We start from the raw sequence: 19,759 nt of genomic DNA, 5'->3' as shown, positions 1-19,759 counted from the left end.
TGTCTTACGAATTTTATTGGTATTTCTTAGTATTATTTATTCACTAATCCAACAAATATTTACCTAACACTAAGAATTGGACCTTGGTTAAAGCTGTGAAAAAAGGCAGTGTCTCTACCCTCAGGGAACTTAGAAATAATAATATTTCCTGGGAAAATTTATAATGATCATTTGCTTATAAAAGTTCAAGAAAAAGGCAATATTAAATATCATAAGACACCATAAGAACCCTAAAATATATTTTGCATATTTGCATTTGAATTTCAGTTGCTCAAAAATCCATGAGTTGTTCATCTGTTACTTTACAAATTTTTCTTTTTCCTCTCATCCACTCACAGAATGACCACTTCCTCAACATTACTAATACTGTCCAAGTGTCATGGAATAGGTACCACCATTTAGCAGTGACAAGAAATAAAACAATTATTAATAGCTCTTCAGAATTGTTTGTTACTTAGTGAACCACTATGTAAAATATCGAAAATGAAGAGCAAAAGAAATGGATGAAAGAAGATATTGAATTGTCTGGAAGAGGGGAAGTTGAGAACAGGATTGTCAGTAGTTGGTGTTTATTAGTTTTACTTAATTCTTTAATAAGAGTCCAAAACATAGTATTTGGGTGCAATCTCAGGCTAATGCAGTACTTGGGTGCAATCTCTCTGCAGATAGAATGAATTCTTTTCGTTTTCGAGATAAAGCATTCATTATCACAATCCAAGTCTATGTCCCAACCACTAATGCCAAAGAAGCTGAACACCTACAAGACCTCCTAGAGCTAACACCAAAAAAAAGAAAGAAGTTCCTTTTATCACAGGGGACTGGGATGCAAAAGTGGGAAGTCGAGAGATACCTGAAGTAACAGGCAAGTTTGGCCTTGGAGTACAAAATGAAGCTGGGCAAAGGCTAACGGTTTTGCCAAGAGAACGCACTGGTCATAGAAAATACCCTCTTCAAACAATGTTAGAGACGACTATACACATGAACCTCACCAGATGCTCAATACCAAAATCGGATTGATTATATTCTTTGCAGCCAAAGATGGAGAAGCTCTATACAGTCAGCAAAACAAGACCAGGAGCTGACTGTGGCTCAGACCATGAACTCCTTATTGCCAAATTCAGACTTAAGTTGAGGAAGGTAGGGAAAACCACTAGACCATTCAGGTATGACCTAAATCAAATCCCTTATGATTATACAGTGGAAATAAAAGAGGTTCAAAGGATTAGATCTAATAGACATAGTGTCTCAAGAACTATGGACAGAGATGTCTAACAGTGTACAGGATCAGATCAGATCAGATCAGATCAGTCGCTCAGTCGTGTCCGACTCTTTGCGACCCCATGAATCACAGCACGCCAGGCTTCCCTGTCCATCACCAACTCCGGGAGTTCACTCAGACTCACATCCATCCAGTCAGTGATGCCATCCAGCCATCTCATTCTCTGTTGTCACCTTCTCCTCCTGCCCCCAATCCCTCCCAGCATCAGAGTCTTTTCCAATGAGTCAACTCTTTGCATGAGCTGGCCAAAGTACTGGAGTTTCAGCTTTAGCATCATTCCTTCCAAAGAAATCCCAGGGCTGATCTCCTTCAGAATGGACTGGTTGGATCTCCTTGCAGTCCAAGGCACTCTCAAGAGTCTTCTCCAACACCACAGTTCAAAAGCATCAATTCTTCGGCGCTCAGCGTTCTTCACAGTCCAACTCTCACATCCATACATGACCACAGGAAAAACCATAGCCTTGACTAGACAGACCTTTGTTGGCAAAGTAATATCTCTGCTTTTCAATATGCTATCTAGGTTGGTCATAACTTTCCTCCCAAGGAGTAAGCATCTTTTAATTTCATGGCTGCAGTCACCATCTGTAGTGATTTTGGAGCCCAGAAAAAGGAGGTGGTGATCAAAACCATCCCCAAGAAAAAGAAATGCAAAAAGGCAAAATGGTTGTCTGAGGAGGCCTTACAAATAGCTGAGAAAAGAAAAGAAGCAAAAAGCAAAGGAGAAGGAAAGATATACCTATCTGAATGCAGAGTTCCAAAAAATAGCAAGAAGAGATAAGAAAGCCTTCCTAAGTGATCGATACAAAGAAATAAAAGAAAACGACAGAATGCCAAAGACTAGAGTTCACCTCAAGAAAATTAGAGATACCAAGGGAATATTTCATGCAAAGATGGGCACAATAAATGACAGAAATGGTACGGATCTAACAGCAGCAGAAGATATTAAGAAGAGGTAGCAAGAACACAAAGAACTATATAAAAAGATCTTCATGACCCAGATAACCATGACAGTATGATCACTCACCTAGAGACAGACATCCTGGAATGTGAAGTCAACTGGGCCTTATAAAGCATCATGACGAACAAAGCTAGTGGTCAGCTGAGCTATTTCAAAGCCCAAAAGATGATGCTGTGACAGTGCTGCACTCAATATGCCAGCAAATTTGGAAAAGTCAGCAGTGGCCACAGGACTTGAAAAGGTCAGTTTTCATTCCAAGCCCAAAGAAAGGCAGTACTAAAGAATGTTTAAACTATTTCACAATTGCACTGATTTCACATACTAGCAAAGTAATGTTCCAAATTCTCCAAGCTAGGCTTCAACAGTACATGAAATTCCAGATGTTTAAGAGAAATTCCAGATGTCCAAGCTGGATTTAGAAAAGGCAGAGGAACCAGAGGTCAAATTGCCAACATCCAGTGGATCATAGAAAAAGCAAGAGAATCTCAGAAAAACATCTACTTCTGCTTCAATGACTACATTAAAACCTCTGACTGTGTGGATCACAACAAACTGTGGAAAATTCTTAAAGAGCTGGGAATACCAGACCACCTTACCTGCCTCCTGCAAAACCTGTGTACAGGTCAGGAAGCAACAAGTAGAATTGGACATGGAACGACGGATTGGTTCAAAAGTGGGAAAGGAGAAAGTCAAGGTCATTAGGGTGGTGTCAACTGCACGTCTGAGGTTGTTGATATTTCTCCTGGTAATCTTGACTCCAGCTTGTGCTTCATCCATCCCTGGGAGCTCAGCTGGTAAACGATCCGACTGCAATGCATGAAATGCCAGTTCAATTCCTGGGTCAAGAAGACCCCCTGAGAAGGGATACCCATTGCAGTATCCTTGGGTTTCCCTGGTGGCTCAGATGGTAAAGAATTCACCTGCAATGCGAAAGACCTGGATTCAATCCCTGGGTTGGGAAGATCCCCTAGAGGAGAGCATGGCAACCCACTCCAGTATTCTTGCCTGGAGAATCCCCATGGACAGAGAAGCCTGGCAGGCTGCAGTCCATGGGGTCGCAAAGAATTGGATATGACTGAATGATTAAGCACAGCACAAATCAAGGCTGCATATTGTCACCTTGCTTATTTAATTTATATGCAGAGTTCATCATGTGAAATGCCAGGCTGGATGAAGCACAAGCTGGAATCAGGATTGCTGGGAGAAATATCAATAACCTCAGATACGCAAATGACAAAACCATTATGGCAAAAAGCAAAGAGGAACTAAAGAGCTTCTTGATGAAGGTGAAAAAAGAGAGTGAAAAAGCTGGTTTAAAGCTAAACATTCAAAAAACTAAGATCAAGGCATCCAGTCGAATTATTTAATGGCAAATAGATGGGGAAACAATGGAAACTGTGACAGACTTTATTTTTTTGGGCTCCAAAATCACTGCAGATGGTGACTGCAGCCATGAAATTAAAAGATGTTTGCTCCTTGGAAGGAAAGCTATGACCAACCTAGACCGCATATTAAAAAGCAGAGAAAAAGGTCTCTGAGCTGACAAAGGTCCGTGTAGTCCAAGCTATGGTCTTTCCAGAAGTCATGTATGGATGTGAGAGTTGAATCATAATGAAGACTGAGTGCTGAATAATTGATGCTTTTGAACTGTGGTGTTGGAGAAGACTCTTCTTGAGAGTCCCTCGGACAGCAAGGAGATCCAGCCAGTCAATTCTAAAGGAAATCAATTCTGAATATTCCTTAGAAGGATGGATGCTGACACTGAAGCTCCAATACTTTGGCCACTTGTTGTGAAGATCTGACTCATTAGAGAAGACCCTGATGCTGGGAAAGATTGAAGGCAGGAGGAGAAGGGAACAACAGAGGATGAGATGGTGGATGGCTTCACTGACTCAATGGACATGAGTCTGTGCAAGCTCTGGGGGACAGTGAAGGACAGGGAAGCCTGGCGTGCTACAGTCCATGTGGTTGCAAAGAGTCAGACACGAGTGAGCGACTCAACAACAACTAACTCTTACCAGGTATAAGAAATAATTCAAATACAATGTCTAAAAACACAGAGGAAGTCAAATGAGCAGGTTAGGTCACTTTCTCTGCAATAAGCTCGGCAAACAGATTTCTCCAACTCACCTGCAGTCGTATTTTACCTTCAGCTCCAATTAGCCAAGGTAAAGTATATTGAAAGAAATAAGGCAAGTCTACTTCTACAGGGTGGAAAAAAAGCAAAACTAATATATACAAGGTCTATTCAAAATTTTTACCTACTAATAAAAAGCTTTCAAGCACACTTATAAGTTTTAAAGATATACTCCAGCTAAATGATCTGCACTAATATGGTAGCCAGTGATACAGCTGACCTAAAATGGCCATTTCTATTGTGAATAAGAAAATTGTTATGTTTACTAAAATTCATATCAACTTGAAATAAACGTATTAGAACATTTATTTCCATTTAACAAATATTTTTGGCAGTTAGGATATTCAGCTATTATTCTTTTATTAAAATTAATGTGAAATTTCTGAATGCTCAGACATTCACATAATTCTTTGGGGTTTAAACAAAGACTTGATACTGTATGTGTGAAAAAACTACTTTTGTGCTACAAAATTACAGTCATTTTTTTCACAGGTATGAAAAGCTGCTTTTCTTAAAAAAAAAAAAAAAGACATTGTCAAACATTTAGAACCATGAGACAAATGTACACCTTTTTCCTCTTTTACAGTCTTAAATAGGCAAGGGTTTAATTTAGCCACCTTCCATTTTACCTTTTTCATAAACAGAATTTTTTTACATATGTTCAAATCAATCAAGTACCTTGGAAAATACCTACAAAATAAGAATTATTAAACAAATGTTAGCTGAAAAAAAAGGAATAAACAATGAAGTACTAGTTTACTTTTTCTAATTATAGAAATACAAATCTGACCACTATTTCAATTCATTAGAATTGATGCTTTCAAACTATGGTGCTGAAGAAGACTCTTGAGAGTTCCTTGGACAGCAAGGAGATCAAAGCAGTCAATCCTAAAGGAAATCAACCCTGAATACTCATTGGAAGGACTGATGCCGAAGCTCAGGCTCCAACACTGGCCACCTGATGTGAGAACTGACTCATTGGAAAAGACCCTGATGCTGGGAAAGATTGAGGGCAGGAGGAGAAGAGGGCAACAGAGGATGAGATGGTTGGATAGCATCATCCACTCAATGGACATGAGTTTGAACAAACTTCAGGAGATAGTAAAGGACAGGGAAGCCTGGTGTGCTGCAGTCCATGGTGTTGCAGAGTCGGACATGACTGAGCGACTCAACAACAACAACAACCCACTATAATGGGCTTCCCATGTGGCACTAGTGGTAAAGAACCCAACTGCCAATGCAGGAGACTTAAGAGACATGGATTCAACCCACGGGTCGGGAAGATCCTCTGGAGGAGGGCACCGCAACCCACTCCAGTATTCCTGCCTAGAGAATCCCATGGACAGAGGACCCTGGCAGGCCAGTCTATAGGGTCTTAAGGAGTCGGACATGACTGAAGTAACTGAGCAGACACACACCCACTATAATATTTAGTTGATTGCTGCTGGTTCAGTTATAATTCAAAATTGATGCCACGACTGAAATAAATTAAATAGTAACCAAAAATATCTGAATAATATCCATACTGTCATTTCCCCCAATCACTATGAACCATCTGTATTGATGAACAAACATAGCAGCGTATTGTAGCTGTGGGCCAAACATTCCTGAAACATAAATTTTTTAAATTAAAGTATTAATTTCATGCCATCTCTTCTACTTACATTTTTAAAGAAAATAAAGGCTAGAGATTAATAACCTAAAAATGAAAATTTCAGAACAAATGAGTTACAAAAAAGAACAGCACAAATTCTAATTTCACAATTCCATCTTCAGTTTACAAAATATTCTTTGAACGTTATTATCTCACTTGATCCTCATAACAAACCCTGAAGATAAATGGACAAGTATTATTTTTTCTTTTCACTGTCTTGCAGATGAAGACACAGAAGGACAATGAATCTGCCCATCAACAGCTAAGTGGCTAAACTGTGTTTTGAATTCAGCTCCTCTGACTTCTAAGAGTCCAGGGTTCTCCCCAAGTCCCTCACAGCTACTACGTAATAATTCATCTAATAGGTACAAAGAGAAACTCAAAACCCATCAAACATTCCTAGGAATGCCCAAACACTGAAGGAATTCACATTGTGTGGCTAATATTTGTAAGTCAAGATTAGTCAATATCTAAGTGTCTCATCTGTGGTTTGGAGCTGCGAACAAATACCACATTAGTCAGCAAGACAAAATAAGTGAGAGAACAATTGCCGCTCCATGTCTATGAAAAAAGAAGTCATTCTTGGTTTGGTATGCTTAGCAGCTGGAAAAAAAAAAAAATGTACAACAAACTGAAAAGTAAAACAGAAATGAAAATGAATGCTGATGATTTCAAACTGAATATTCTGAATTGCAAATGTGGAAATACTGATTCAAATAGCACTATTTCATTAAACTCTATTAGAGGGAAAGCTTTAGGTGACTCACATAGATAAATTCGGAAAGAAGGGATTTCCCCATCACCCCCCACATTTTAAAATGTAAAACAAAAATACCAAACAAAACCAAGTTGTGATGTTACTTTAGAGATTTCCTACCATCTCTCTAAAACCTAAGACATACCAAGTCTGTAACTACCGATGCTCTTCTAAAGACTAAAAATCTGTAATAACTGAAGTACTAACTTTGTTTTTACTATGGTCATAACAGAATGTAAATGTCATGAATTCTCCAAGTTTTGATATAATCAATATCTTAAGGGTTTATCATCAAAAATGGCAATAGGCATTAGAAATCCTAGAATATTACAGTTTTTTTAAACACTGATAATGCAAATTCCTTTGTTTCTGGGGCCAGAGCAAGCTGAAGGATGCAACAGCCAAAAAGAAAACCCTATTTATCAAAACTTCCTTTTTCAGTAATTCTAAAGGGCTGGTATTCACCACAACTCCTCTCAGATTTAGACATCTAATTAGAAACTGCATTTTTAATACTAGTTAATACATGTAAAGTATATGCATGCTGAACACATTAAAGAACAAAAGTTTTCTGGGAGCTTTTTCCATGGGAAAAAAAAATAAAGAAAACTCAACACTGTTCAAGTGGATCACTACCATCTGCCAGCATTTTATCTAAAATAAAACTGACTGAAAGAAGGCAAATATTAGGATCATGTTTCCACAAGACTGAATGCTTTTCAGGTACCTCAAATCTAAAACTGCCACTGTTTCTTCTTCTTATGTCTATGTATATGTGTGTCTTCTTTTTTCTACTGCCAGTTCTAAATAACAAAATCAGACCAAAAAAGAAAAAAAAAATGTATTACTTACATAAAATGAAAGTGTCAGTCACTCAATCGTGTCTGACTCTTTGCAACCCCATGAACTCCTCTGTCCATGGAATTCTCCAGTGGAGTGGGTTGCCATTTCCTCTACTCTTATGTTCAATACTCAAATTTCAGAGCACAATCTCAGTTTTTAACCTCTACTTCTCTTACTTGTCTTATATTTTCCAAAAAGTACTGCAAATAAAATATGAATGTCATTAAGTATTTTTAAATACTTGGAAAAAATAATAATACTGCTACTAAAATGATTACATAGTTCCCCTAATCATTTTTTATGAGCCCCTGAGTTAAACTCTTCATTTCCACCTGTTTCAAGAGTCAAGGATTCCCAAACCTTTGTGATAATGGCACTAGCTACTGCTTGAATTTCTGGCAACAATCGTCTTATAAAATGGTATAGAGAAGTATTTTTTCAATAAAAATGAATTGATGTTTCCTTGTTTTAAAATGTTTTAAAAATCCCCTTTGAGAAAACTGAAGACATTCAGCAATGTCACAAAATAAAAGCTAAGAATCACTACATCTGAATTAGAAACTCTACAATACAAACGGTACGCACACACACAGACATGCACCATATACTAATAATATATGCATTTAATATAATTGGACTTCATAAAAAAAGTTTTCATTTTATTTAAGGTTATGATGGAGTCAAAACAAAAACACCAATGACAAGAAAACTAGTTCACATTCTTAGCCACTTTCATTTTCTGAAAATCACCAAAACAGTTTGTATACAAATAAATATCTCAATACACAGAAAAACAGACTATTGGCTAAAAATCCCCTATATTTTCAGATCTACTATTGTAGTGAAAGATAGGTTACCACGTGTGCAGATTTCCTAGAAACATATTAGTATGTGACAGCTTTAGAAAGGCTGATTCAAGTGAACACTGTCCAAAGAGTACAGGAGAAAATAAAGAAGTAAAAGGAATAGAACTATATCCAAGAAATTCCATTCCTAAAGCATACTGCCTTATTCACCTTTTTATCATTTGTGTCTGGCCCACAGCGTGTGTTCTTCAAACAGACGCCTTGCCAATCCAGACCACTGAGGAAGACACTGGCTTTCCTAAACTGACTGCAAGTTGAGTGACAACCACAGCTTCACTCATTCATTTCTACTTTGGGATTCAGCATAGATACACTTAATACCTGACTTTTTCCTTTTTTTGAGGGGAGTGGGTGATAAGTTTGAGAGGTTAATACCAAGTAGTGAATTTCTCATTGCTTATGTGTATGTGTGTATGTAATATGGACACACACACACACATACATGTGTGTGTATATATATATATGTTATAAGTTTTATTAAGTGTTACATTAATTCTTTAAAGAAAAGTAAGTTTTGTTGCATTGAAGTACATGGAATAACTTAAAATGCTGCCTAAGTAAACCCACTGATTTCGGTTTAATGGGTAAATATGAATGATTTACAACTGCTGCTGCTGCTAAGTCGCTTCGGTCGTGTCCGACTCTGTGCGACCCCAGAGACGACAGCCCACCAGGCTCCCCCGTCCCTGGGATTCTCCAGGCAAGAACACTGGAGTGGGTTGCCATTTCCTTCTCCAGATTTACAACTAGCATAGCTATTTAAAAAATAATTATAATAAAGTAGTTTGTGCTCTCTGTGATTTTACCTAAATTAATTTGTATATAAAAAAATTTTTTTCATAGATAGGATAAGGGTAAATTTCAATTTAGTTCCTAGACAAATTTTAAAACTGGTGAAATGCAAATATAAATTTCATTCATACTATTTCCTTCACCTTTATCATCCCTACTATCATTATTCTCATTCAGAATCTACTTCTACTTTAGATGTTAAGAATCCAATAGCCATCTCTACCCTCCTAATTGTCCTGTACACAGTTTTCCTTACCTCACTCCCATGTTTGACTGCAGTACTCAATGTAATTTACCTGCAAAACAGGTAAATCACAGTGAGTGATTTACCTCTTCTTCAGATAGCAGCAGTGCAATTTCCTTTTGCTCTCTTGCACTCAGTTCAAAAGGTTTGGAGGAGGTCAACCCCATAGTGGCCATGTGAGTCTGGGTCTGGCCAATCATGACATTAAATGTTGTCACAGTAATAAATTCAAAGACCACACAATTTAAAAAAAAAAGTCCTTCCACTCAATCTGGGACTTTGGTTTCAACTGTCAAAGAGAGGTACACTCCTTCAGATAGGGTAACTAAGCAGGTGAGAGGTAAGTTCAGCTCTGGGAAAGATCCATTTGGAGAGAGCCACACCAGAGGAAAGGAGAGTCAAGAAAACAAGAGGCCTGATGAATCACTGGATCCAGCTTTGCTTGGAGTCACTCTGGACTTTCAGTTACATGAGCCAATACATTTTCCCTTATGTTTAAGTGATTCTGAATTGGAGTGTATTATATGCAACTAACAGGGTCCTGAGTAAAGACAGCCTTCAAAGGATGGATGCATGCAAGCTAAGTCGCTTCAATCGTGTCTGGCTCTTTGTGACCCTTTGTGACTACAGCCTGCCAGGCTCCGTTGTCCATGGCATTCTCCAGGCAAGAACACCGGAATGGGTTGCCTTGCCCTCCTCCAGGGGATACTCCTGACCTATAAATCCATCCCACGTCTTTTACATCTCCTGCATTAGCAGGTGGGTTCTTTACCACTACTGCCAGCTGGGAAGCCCCTTCAAGGGATACTCATAGCCTAAAGCAAAAGCTCTCTAAATTCTTAACCTTGAATTCAAGAATGCTCATGAACTAGATAAAATCTGCCTTATCCTCCCAATCTGATGTCCCACAATTCTTCCTAGCTCAGAACATGTTTATGTTAAACCAAGATTTTAGAGATTGATTGTTCTGTGTAAGGTCTATAGTAACATCTTCAGTATTTAGTGTACCTGTATTGTGTTCTATGCCCTGTAAAGACATACAGCTAACCCAAAGGTTAGCCACATTCTCTTTGAAAAAGCAAATATAATCATGAAATCCTGAGGCTGGAACAGAATATCCAAACAACTAATAAGTTATATCAGAACAACTTAAAAGATATAAACACTACTGGAAAGACTTATTGCTTAAGCCTCTTAATTCTAAAAATAAAAGTAAAATGTTCAAGAAGATATACAAGCAAGACAGAAAATAATTTCTGTATTAAATAAAGCAGTGGTTGATAACAAAGTTGAATGAGAGAATAAATTTGTCTTTGTCTTAGAATTCCTTAAATCTTAATCTTGATTTTAACGCCTTATTTATAATATCATAGAACTCAATGGAAGAAACTAAAATCTTTAATTACAGATGGAAAAAAATAAGACTTTAAGGTTAAAAAAATTACTTTTCAAGGTCAAACAATTAATTGATGGCAGAGTTGGGATTAGAACCCAGAGGTGCTGATTATTCTACAGTAGTGTATTATTTCTTTCCAACATGAGTGATTTATAGTCTTTTAATGAACACTTTCATGTATATGTACATGTAAATATATTTTATTTAAGATTATCTGAAGATGCATTCTTGGACAGAGTATAAACCAGAGACACAAACACACAGGCCTAAATGGACCAGTTAAGTAACATAAATCTAGAAACAAGTCAGTATAAAGCAATGGTAACTAGTTGTACTTGTGACCAAAACAAAGAATGTCTGTCTGTCTTAAAAGCAGTTAAAAATTAAAAATGCTTAAATAATTGGGTGGCCAAGCTAAACACTTCTTTGGGCCAAATTCTAATCTCTCATTTATCTTATAGCTTCCACACCATAAATTAAAAGCCCACTCTTCATGGGTGGCCACTAACAAAATTAAAAAGCCTTAAATACAATAATGTGAAATTTTATAAAATATCTCACACATATTCTAGATTCTATAAACTTTCCTGAACTAAGAAACATTTCTTTTTTTCCAGAAACATTTTTATACAGGGGAAATTCCAGAAAATTATATTTTTTATTATCAAAATTTACATAATGAATGATGACTGATTTCATGGTATGATTAATACAGCCCATAAAAATAAGTGAGTAAGTGTATAAGGAATTCTTTAGTTTAATCCCATAATACTGAGGCCCTTAATACACAGGCCCTTAAATGTTTCTAAGCAGTTTCTGTGTAGGAGATGATATCCCTGGACACAGGATTCTAGTAGTGCTGAAGGCAGAGGAAAAAAAAAAAACAGCAAATTAGCAAAGCCAATTGCAACTATACTTTGTTTGTATTTTCAAAACCACAGATATGAAAGCATTCATTCAACTGTATTTACTCAACAGCTACTATCTGCTAAGAAGCATATTAAATACTGGGGATAAAAATGGTAAACAAGACAACTATGCCCCTTCTCATCATGGGACTTAAAGAAAAAATCAAACAAAGAAAATAATTACAAATCATATGCAATGTAATTGCAGAGTGGAGAGAAAAAAAGGATGCTGAAATAGAGACAGGGTGATCAGGCAAGGCCCCTCTGAGAAGGGGAAGGATGGAAAAGGTAAGTAAAGGTGTGGACAGCAGGCATGAGTTAGTGTACCCAGCTACAGGACCGGCAAGGAGCAACAGGACATGAGGCAGGAAAGAGTTGCTGTTTCTGAATAAGAGGACAGGCCAGTGTCGTTACTACAGGAGATCAGTGAGTTGCCGGGGCTGAGAGATGAGGGTGCAGAGGCAAGCAGGGCCCTGTGAGTCCTGGGTGTGATCTGGACTCTCATATATGCAAGAGGAAGTCACGGATGGTTTTTAATTTGGGATTATTTAATACAAGCTCTTAGTATAGCAACTGGATATACAGGCACTAAACTGTCTTTCATCAACAGAGTTTACTAAATGCTTACTAAGTATCAGCACTGTGTGTCCCCATTTGTCAAATCTGCCTTTCCATCAGCAGTATCAGATTAGGCACTGACTCTTTTTCTTTTTTTAAATAAAGGATACTTGCTTTACAATGTTGTGTTAGTTTCTGCTGTACAACAAAGTGAACCAGCTATATGTATACATATATCCCCTCCTTCTTGGACCTCATTTACCATCCATCCCTAACCAACCCCCCTAGGTCATCACAGAGCACCGAGCCGAGTTCCCTGTGCTATAAAGCAACTTCCCACCAGCTATCTATTTTCTGCATGGTAGTGTATATATGTCAATGCCACTTTCCCAATTTGTTCCACCCTCCTCTTTGCCCCACGCCCCACCCCCATGTTTACATGTCCATAATAGGCATCTGTGTCTCTATCAGTTCAGTTGCTCAGTCGTGTCCGACTCTTTGCGACCCCATGAACTGCAGCACGCCAGGTCTCCCTGTCCATCACCAACTCCCGGAGTCCACCCAAATCCATGTCCATCGAGTCAATGCATCCAACCATCTCATCCTCTGTCGTCCCCTTCTCCTGCCCTCAATCTTTCCCAGCATCAGGGTCTTTTCAAATGAGTCAGCTCTTCGCCTCAGGTGGCCAAAGTATTGGAGCTTCTGTTCAGCATCAGTCCTTCCAAAGAATATTCAGGACTGATTTCCTTTAGGATGGACTGGTTGGATCACCTTACAGTCCAAGGGACTCTCAAGAGTCTTCTCCAACACCACAGTTCAAAAGCATCAATTCTTCGGCACTCTGCTTTCTTCATAGTCCAACTCTCACATCCATACGTGACCAGTGGAAAAACCATAGCCTTGATTAGATGTACCTTTGTTGGTAAAGTAATGTCTCTGCTTTTTAATATGCTGTCTAGGTTGGTCATAACTTTCCTTCTAAGGAGCAAGCGTCTTTTAATTTCATTGCTGCAATGACCATCTGCAGTGATTTTAGAGCCCAGAAAAATAGGTTCATCTGTACCACTTTTCTAGATTCCACATATACACATTAATATAAGTTCTTAATACATGCTGATGAAGGGGGTAAAATGGAAAAATGCTTAGAAAAGAACCAAAAGAAAACCAGTCTGGGGGAAATTTTGGGCAAACCATCCTTCCCCCAGCCTTCTCTCAACTACTTATATTCAATCACAGAAATTTCTCCTAAAAAGGGAGTATTAAGTTGTGATGATCAGCATGAGACAGTAAGCAAGGAGAAACACAGGAAAGACTGTTTACAGGAAAAAAAATTTACTAAAATAGAGGATTATGCTCTTTAGAAAGAAAGGATAATGAAAGAGACATGCAGCACTTTTGTGAGCACAAGGCCTCATGCTTTCTGCCTGCAGTTATTCTTGTGGGCTGGCTGGTCAGGAGGCTAGCAGGTCCATCATGTGAAAGAACCACAAAGTATAAACTAAGGAAAGATGGGGAATAATTGGTCATTTACTAAACAGGACAATGTGTCCAAAGTCGGCTTGCTGTTCTTCAGTCACTCAGTTATGTCCAACTCTTTGTGACCCCATGCACTGCAGCATGCCTGGCTTCCCTGTCCTTCACTATCTCCCAGAGTTTGTGCAAACTCATGTCCATTGAGTTGATGGTCAGCCATCCCATCTTCTGTCATCCCCTTCTCCAAGGAAGTCGGTGAGCATGAAAGCTCTCCTAAGAGAGGTGGCTTAAGAGAAGGGAAGGATGCCAGAACTCTGTGCTCACCTATAGAGCTCCTAACGCAAACATATTTCATTGACTAAGACCTTAATAAAGCAGAAACACCTTCTGCAATAAACAAATGTCAGGAGTGGAAGTACAATGAAAATAAATAAAAACAACTAGATTAGAAGCACTCTAAGATTCGATTCACGGTTTCAATTGTTATATAAAAAATAAGCCTGTTACTTCTAAAAGCAAAATTATGAAGGTCCTTACTCTACAGCCAAAACATTTTTAAACAAGCATGATTTTTCATCCACTTAAGGATATTTAGGGAATTTTTTTTTTTTTGCCTTTTCCATTTCCTTCATTAAAAATAATGATTTTTTCTCCTTTGTAAAAGTTTAATAAAACATCAAGTTTGTCTTTTAAAATACAGTTGTCAGATTTCAAAAGATTAAACATATGAAAGATTTACCCCACAGGTCTTTAAGGTAAGGGTCTGTTTAAAATAATATTGTACATAAAGATGCACTGTTACCTGGGGCTGTATAGAATCTTAAATGCGAAATTTTATTTTATCTTTAAAATATGCTAGAAGGAGTATTAAAAACATGCATCTGAAGTTGCACTGTTGTGCTTAACTCTTTGGAAACAGTGGGTTCACAATGCATGCTACTAACTATACAAACACTTTTGAATTAGCAGTCAACGGTGAGAATAAACTATGAACTGCATAACAAGAAAACTTTTTTTTCCCCTGCTACTGGAATATTTTACTTCTTGACAGCACTGAAGAAGAAACACAGAGAAAAGCAGAAAAGATACAGTCTGGAAACTCTCCTTTAGGATGCATGTAATCTGGTTAATTTCCAGTTGTGCAATGAAGGATATAATTTAAGTGTTAGTCATTCATGTATGTGTGCATGGCTTTGAAAACGAGAGAGAGAGAAGGGGGAAACCAGAGAAAAATAGTGAAACAGAGACTGAATGGCCAGTTATTTGGTTTTCAGTATTACACTATTTTTGAAGCATTAGGTCAGTTATATTTTCAACATCAAGTCCAGATGGTTTTATACTGCCAATCAGAGGAAAGTTCACTGAAATGAAATTTTGTGAACAAAGCCCTAAGTGCCATACAAATACTAGAAAGCTGCTGTGTGTACTGCCTGGACACAAGAGCAGACAGGTAGGAAAAAAAAAAGAGAGAGAGAGAGAATCCCACAGTTAGGCATTACACGATATGAAAGCTGGCTGGCTGGGCAACAGTGATGAGGAAAACTCTCGGCCAGTTCTCATAAAATGCAAGAGTCACATATGGGTCAGACTATGGGATGCTGTATCACACCTACTGTCATTATTATTTACACAGTGTCAGAACATCATCCAAACCCCAAGAAGTGCATGCAACTGATAATGATATAAGGACAGTGAGCTGGGCAGTACTGGAAGCTACCTCCCACCATTTATAAACCAAGTGGAGAACTTCACAGTATAGCAGTTTGAGGATAATTTGGGAATGGCAGGTACTGAGCATCCCAAACCAGAATGTTATCTGTCTTCATGAGTCTATCCTATAATTTTAAAAAAGGAAAACCTCACGAGAGGAAAATTCAAATGATGAGTGACTTCTACGGCTAAAAGCTAGAGACGAGCTCCAAATGAGAAAATTCTCCTAACAGTTAATAAATACATTTGAAAAATTAGACAAAGTGGATAATTTCTTAGAAAAGCATAACTTGTTAACACCTTACTCAAAATGAAATGGAAAATCTGAATGGAATATCTTTAAAGATATTGTCACATCAACTAAAAAATCTCCCCATTAACAGACAGGGACTGGGTCCCTGTGCAGGTCGGTTTATACAGTGCTACCTTGCCTCTTTCAGACTTGTGTTACATGACATCAAGTGCTCAGTTTTGTAGGTTTTCTGTTTCTTGTAGCCATACAAGTCCTAACTGGTACTGATTATCATTATGATTTTTCCTTTCTCTACTCCCAACCCTTGAACCTGGAAAGATTTTTCATCTCCATTTTATACATATATATATATATATATATATATATATATATATTTGTTGTTGTTGTTTAGTCACTGAGTCATATCCAACACTTTTGTGACCCCACGGGGCCCCTCTGTCAATGGGATTTCCCAGGCAAGAACACACTGGAGTGGGTTGCCATTTCTTTATACAGGGGATCTTCCCAACCCAGAGGTCAAACCCACATCTCCTGCTTGGCAGGTGAATTATTTACCACTGAGCCACAAGGGAAGCCCATATGTTTGTGTGTGTGTGTGTGTGTGTGTGTGTGTGTGCTTTCAATTTCACTATTTTTTGCTATTTTTATTTTTCCTTCCCAGTACTATGCCTAGATTCAAGTAAGAGGGGCCCTACCCTCGCTCGGCCATAAGCTTTAGAAAGTCCTGAGTGTCACAATTACAATAACAATAATAATAATAAATCTATTAAAGACGATGTGGCTTTGTCACTTTAGATGCAACCCACATAGTCACTTTAGATGCAACCCACATTGTGACATGCAGTATGTTCACTATGACTCAGTTCTATTTTTTAGTATCCATGATAATTTCTTCTGTGATCCATGAATTATTTAGAATTATGCTTTTATTTCCTGACTTACAGGGTTTGGAGGAATCTTTGTTAATGATTTCTCTAGTGTTCACACTTGGGCATGATTTCATCTGAGGGGCGATGGAGGGTTGCTTGGGGCATGCTGCCCACAGCTCCTTCTGCAGGCAAAGGGCTGTTGAGACCGACAGCAGGAAGCTGACCAGGGCGCACGCGGCAGGAGAAAGGAGGAGGGGAGTGGGTGGGGCACCGACAGCCTCTGCTCCACTGATCACCCGGCAACTCTCTTCATTCATTTCCAGTGCACTCTTCCACTGCTCTGTTCTTAGAACCCCCTTTCTTGGTACAAAAGATAGCATCCAATAACACTGTTTGTCACCTTACCTTTGGTCCCTTGTCTTGGAGAGGTTCCGATAAGAGGATATGGAAAGCTTCCTAATTCAGGTTAACTCTGCCCAACATTTCATTTCAAGAATGTAACATATAACAACTCAGTTAACCTGTCCCCTTTATGAAAACTAAGCAACCACAGCTTCAAAGCTAGGTGATCACCCTAATTTCCACAACCCTCTACGGGTTCTCTCTCACTGTGCTCGCTATGAACTTAAAAGGAAATGTATTTCATTTTACAAAATGTATCCACATGCTTTAGACAGAGAGGGTTTTCAGAGAACTAAGGAGCTACAGCCTCCCAGCCCTTCATCAGACATTGCTGACAGCCCAGTGTTTTGTCCTCCAGCTGTCGCCTCCCAGTTGTAGAGATCATAACAGCAGTCAAACACAGGGAAGGGGAGATGGCTTTCCCCTTTTATAAAATGAAAAAAAAAGAAAACTGAGTTGGAAGAAACCCCAGAAGTCATCTACTTAAATCAAAATTTGCCAGAATCCAGCACTAGCTTCAAAGCAAAGCCTGGACAATCTGCCAGAGAACGGGCTCATCACAACTGACTCAGGTCTGTCGAGCTTCACTCCCAAGTGCTGGGTACTTAGCCACCCCAAAGAAAACTGACTCTGTCAACAAGGAAGAAGGGCAGTTAAGTGGGCAATGATCAGTATCTGCTATAATACCTCAGACAGAATTAAAATATAATGGCAAGCATCAGAGAGTGAACAAAAAATGATTTTAAGTTAAGACTGATTCTTTCAGTTTAGTAAAGATACTTCTTTAGTAAAGAAGGAAAAAAGAATGAAATATCTTTGATGCCTACCCTAGGTATATTTTAAGAAAGTAGAAATGCTTGATCCTGGGACAAATGACTCATACATTTCAGAACATGAAATTGAGGCCCATCCTCAGAAACATTTTTCTGCATTCTGTGAAGTTTCCAGAAGGCAAAGCTTTAATATAACCTAATAATTACCAAACTACTCTTGAGAAAAATAAACCACGGATCTTTTGTAATCTGTAATAAAAATTAAACAGCTCTGAATGTGAATCATGATGTATTCCTTTCGTCGTCAAGATAAAGCAAATCGAACTGATTAATTAGGCTGGAGAATTTATTCTTTTACTAATAAAATATTACCCAGATAACAAGCTTATAAAAACAATGACTACATGTACAGATGTTAAAAAAAAAAGTAACCTGTGTACCTACATTCCAGGTCATTCTCATCAGATACATTCCTACTAGTTAAGAGTAGTTTTTGCCTAGCATGCAATATTGGTGCTTACTCATTTTATCTTTATGAATTTTGGTGACTTCATTTGACCAATGTACAAATAGAGTAAGCAAACAGAAATCAAGACGATTTCATATTTTTAAAAGTCTCTAGAGAGATTAGATTTATCTGGTATAACAAAATGTAATTCTTGCACTTTAATCTAGAATTGAGTGAGCATATTTTTTTAACTTAGTATAAGTTTGCAAGCTGCTATTTTTCTAAAAATGAAAAGGTTATTTGGTAAAGAGTAGATAAGTTAACCCTAGTCAAATATAACTGTAAGTTAGACTAGTGAGGTATATCTTTTAGTGAAGTCTGATTAGGTTAATAAGTACCATTAACTGCAGCTTAAATGGTTGAGCTTGAAAGACCACAGATACCGCTGATAGGACCTGGAGCTTATGGCTATACATTATCATATTCCAAAAATCTACCACCCAAATAAGACTGCTTCAAAAACCAATATGATGTTCATCCTCAAATGCTTCAGACCTCAAACAGTGGGAAAGCCATGCGCATAGAAGTGTTTGTCTGCATGCTATCCATACACATATATTTGTGATATAATAATTCCATTCAGAAATACTGCATAATCAAAATGAAATCTAATAGCAGATAGAAAAATGGTTCATTTCAATGTTCAAATCACTGTACAAATGTATCATATCATTTGGTACATATGAATGTATTATATCAAATGGTAATGTTAAATGAAAATGTGCCATAAAGCCAACCTGATCACTTGACCTTAAGTAATATAATGCAAATGGTGCTGCAAAAACACAATTAAATGAGATGTGAAAGCAACTATAAACAGTCAGATCTTAACACAGCAATAGCCTTGTCACTGCCCTTAAGATTTGTTATCGATACATGCACTGAAATTTCTAATACTACTAGTGAATCTACAATACTCACTTGGTGACACCAGAATATAAAACATTAAATTATGTAAGGAAAAATACACTTTAGATTAGAAAAATACAAAATTCTCAACATGCCCTCCAACAGTTTTTACCTTTATATTCCAAGCAACATGGCTTGAGCGTTCACTGCTGTTTCATCCGACAATCTGAATTCTCAGAGGTGATGCATGGCTTTCATATACCAAATGGGCTGTTTTCTGAATCCCCCAAATTACTACTAAGCACAGCAACCTACATTTAAATCTCAAGCTGCTCTCTCCCTTGTCACTGCTCCACCCTACAAGCAGCAGCAGATGGATACGGCTGCTGAAGCCAAGGTGGGCACTGCAGCTTGCAATGTGCCCTCACTCTAACAACCTGTCTCGAACACCATTCATTATCAGTCTGGCACTCCTCACTCCTGCCGACATCAATGCAGCCCTACACAGAAGGGCCCAGCGTGGTAAGAAC

The 19,759-nt window shown here is 38.1% G+C and overlaps 1 protein-coding gene across 21 annotated transcripts in view; it reads right to left on the bottom strand.

Annotated features, from left to right (window-relative positions):
- Positions 1-19,759, bottom strand: part of GTDC1 (glycosyltransferase like domain containing 1) — a 494,398-nt gene that overhangs the window by 361,890 nt on the left and 112,749 nt on the right. The window lies entirely within an intron of this gene.

The sequence above is a fragment of the Bos indicus genome, chromosome 2 (assembly GCF_029378745.1).
Source record: "Bos indicus isolate NIAB-ARS_2022 breed Sahiwal x Tharparkar chromosome 2, NIAB-ARS_B.indTharparkar_mat_pri_1.0, whole genome shotgun sequence".
Taxonomy (NCBI): domain Eukaryota; kingdom Metazoa; phylum Chordata; class Mammalia; order Artiodactyla; family Bovidae; genus Bos; species Bos indicus.
The sequence above is the reverse complement of the archived record's forward strand: the minus strand, read 5'-3'. Positions and strand labels throughout refer to the sequence as shown.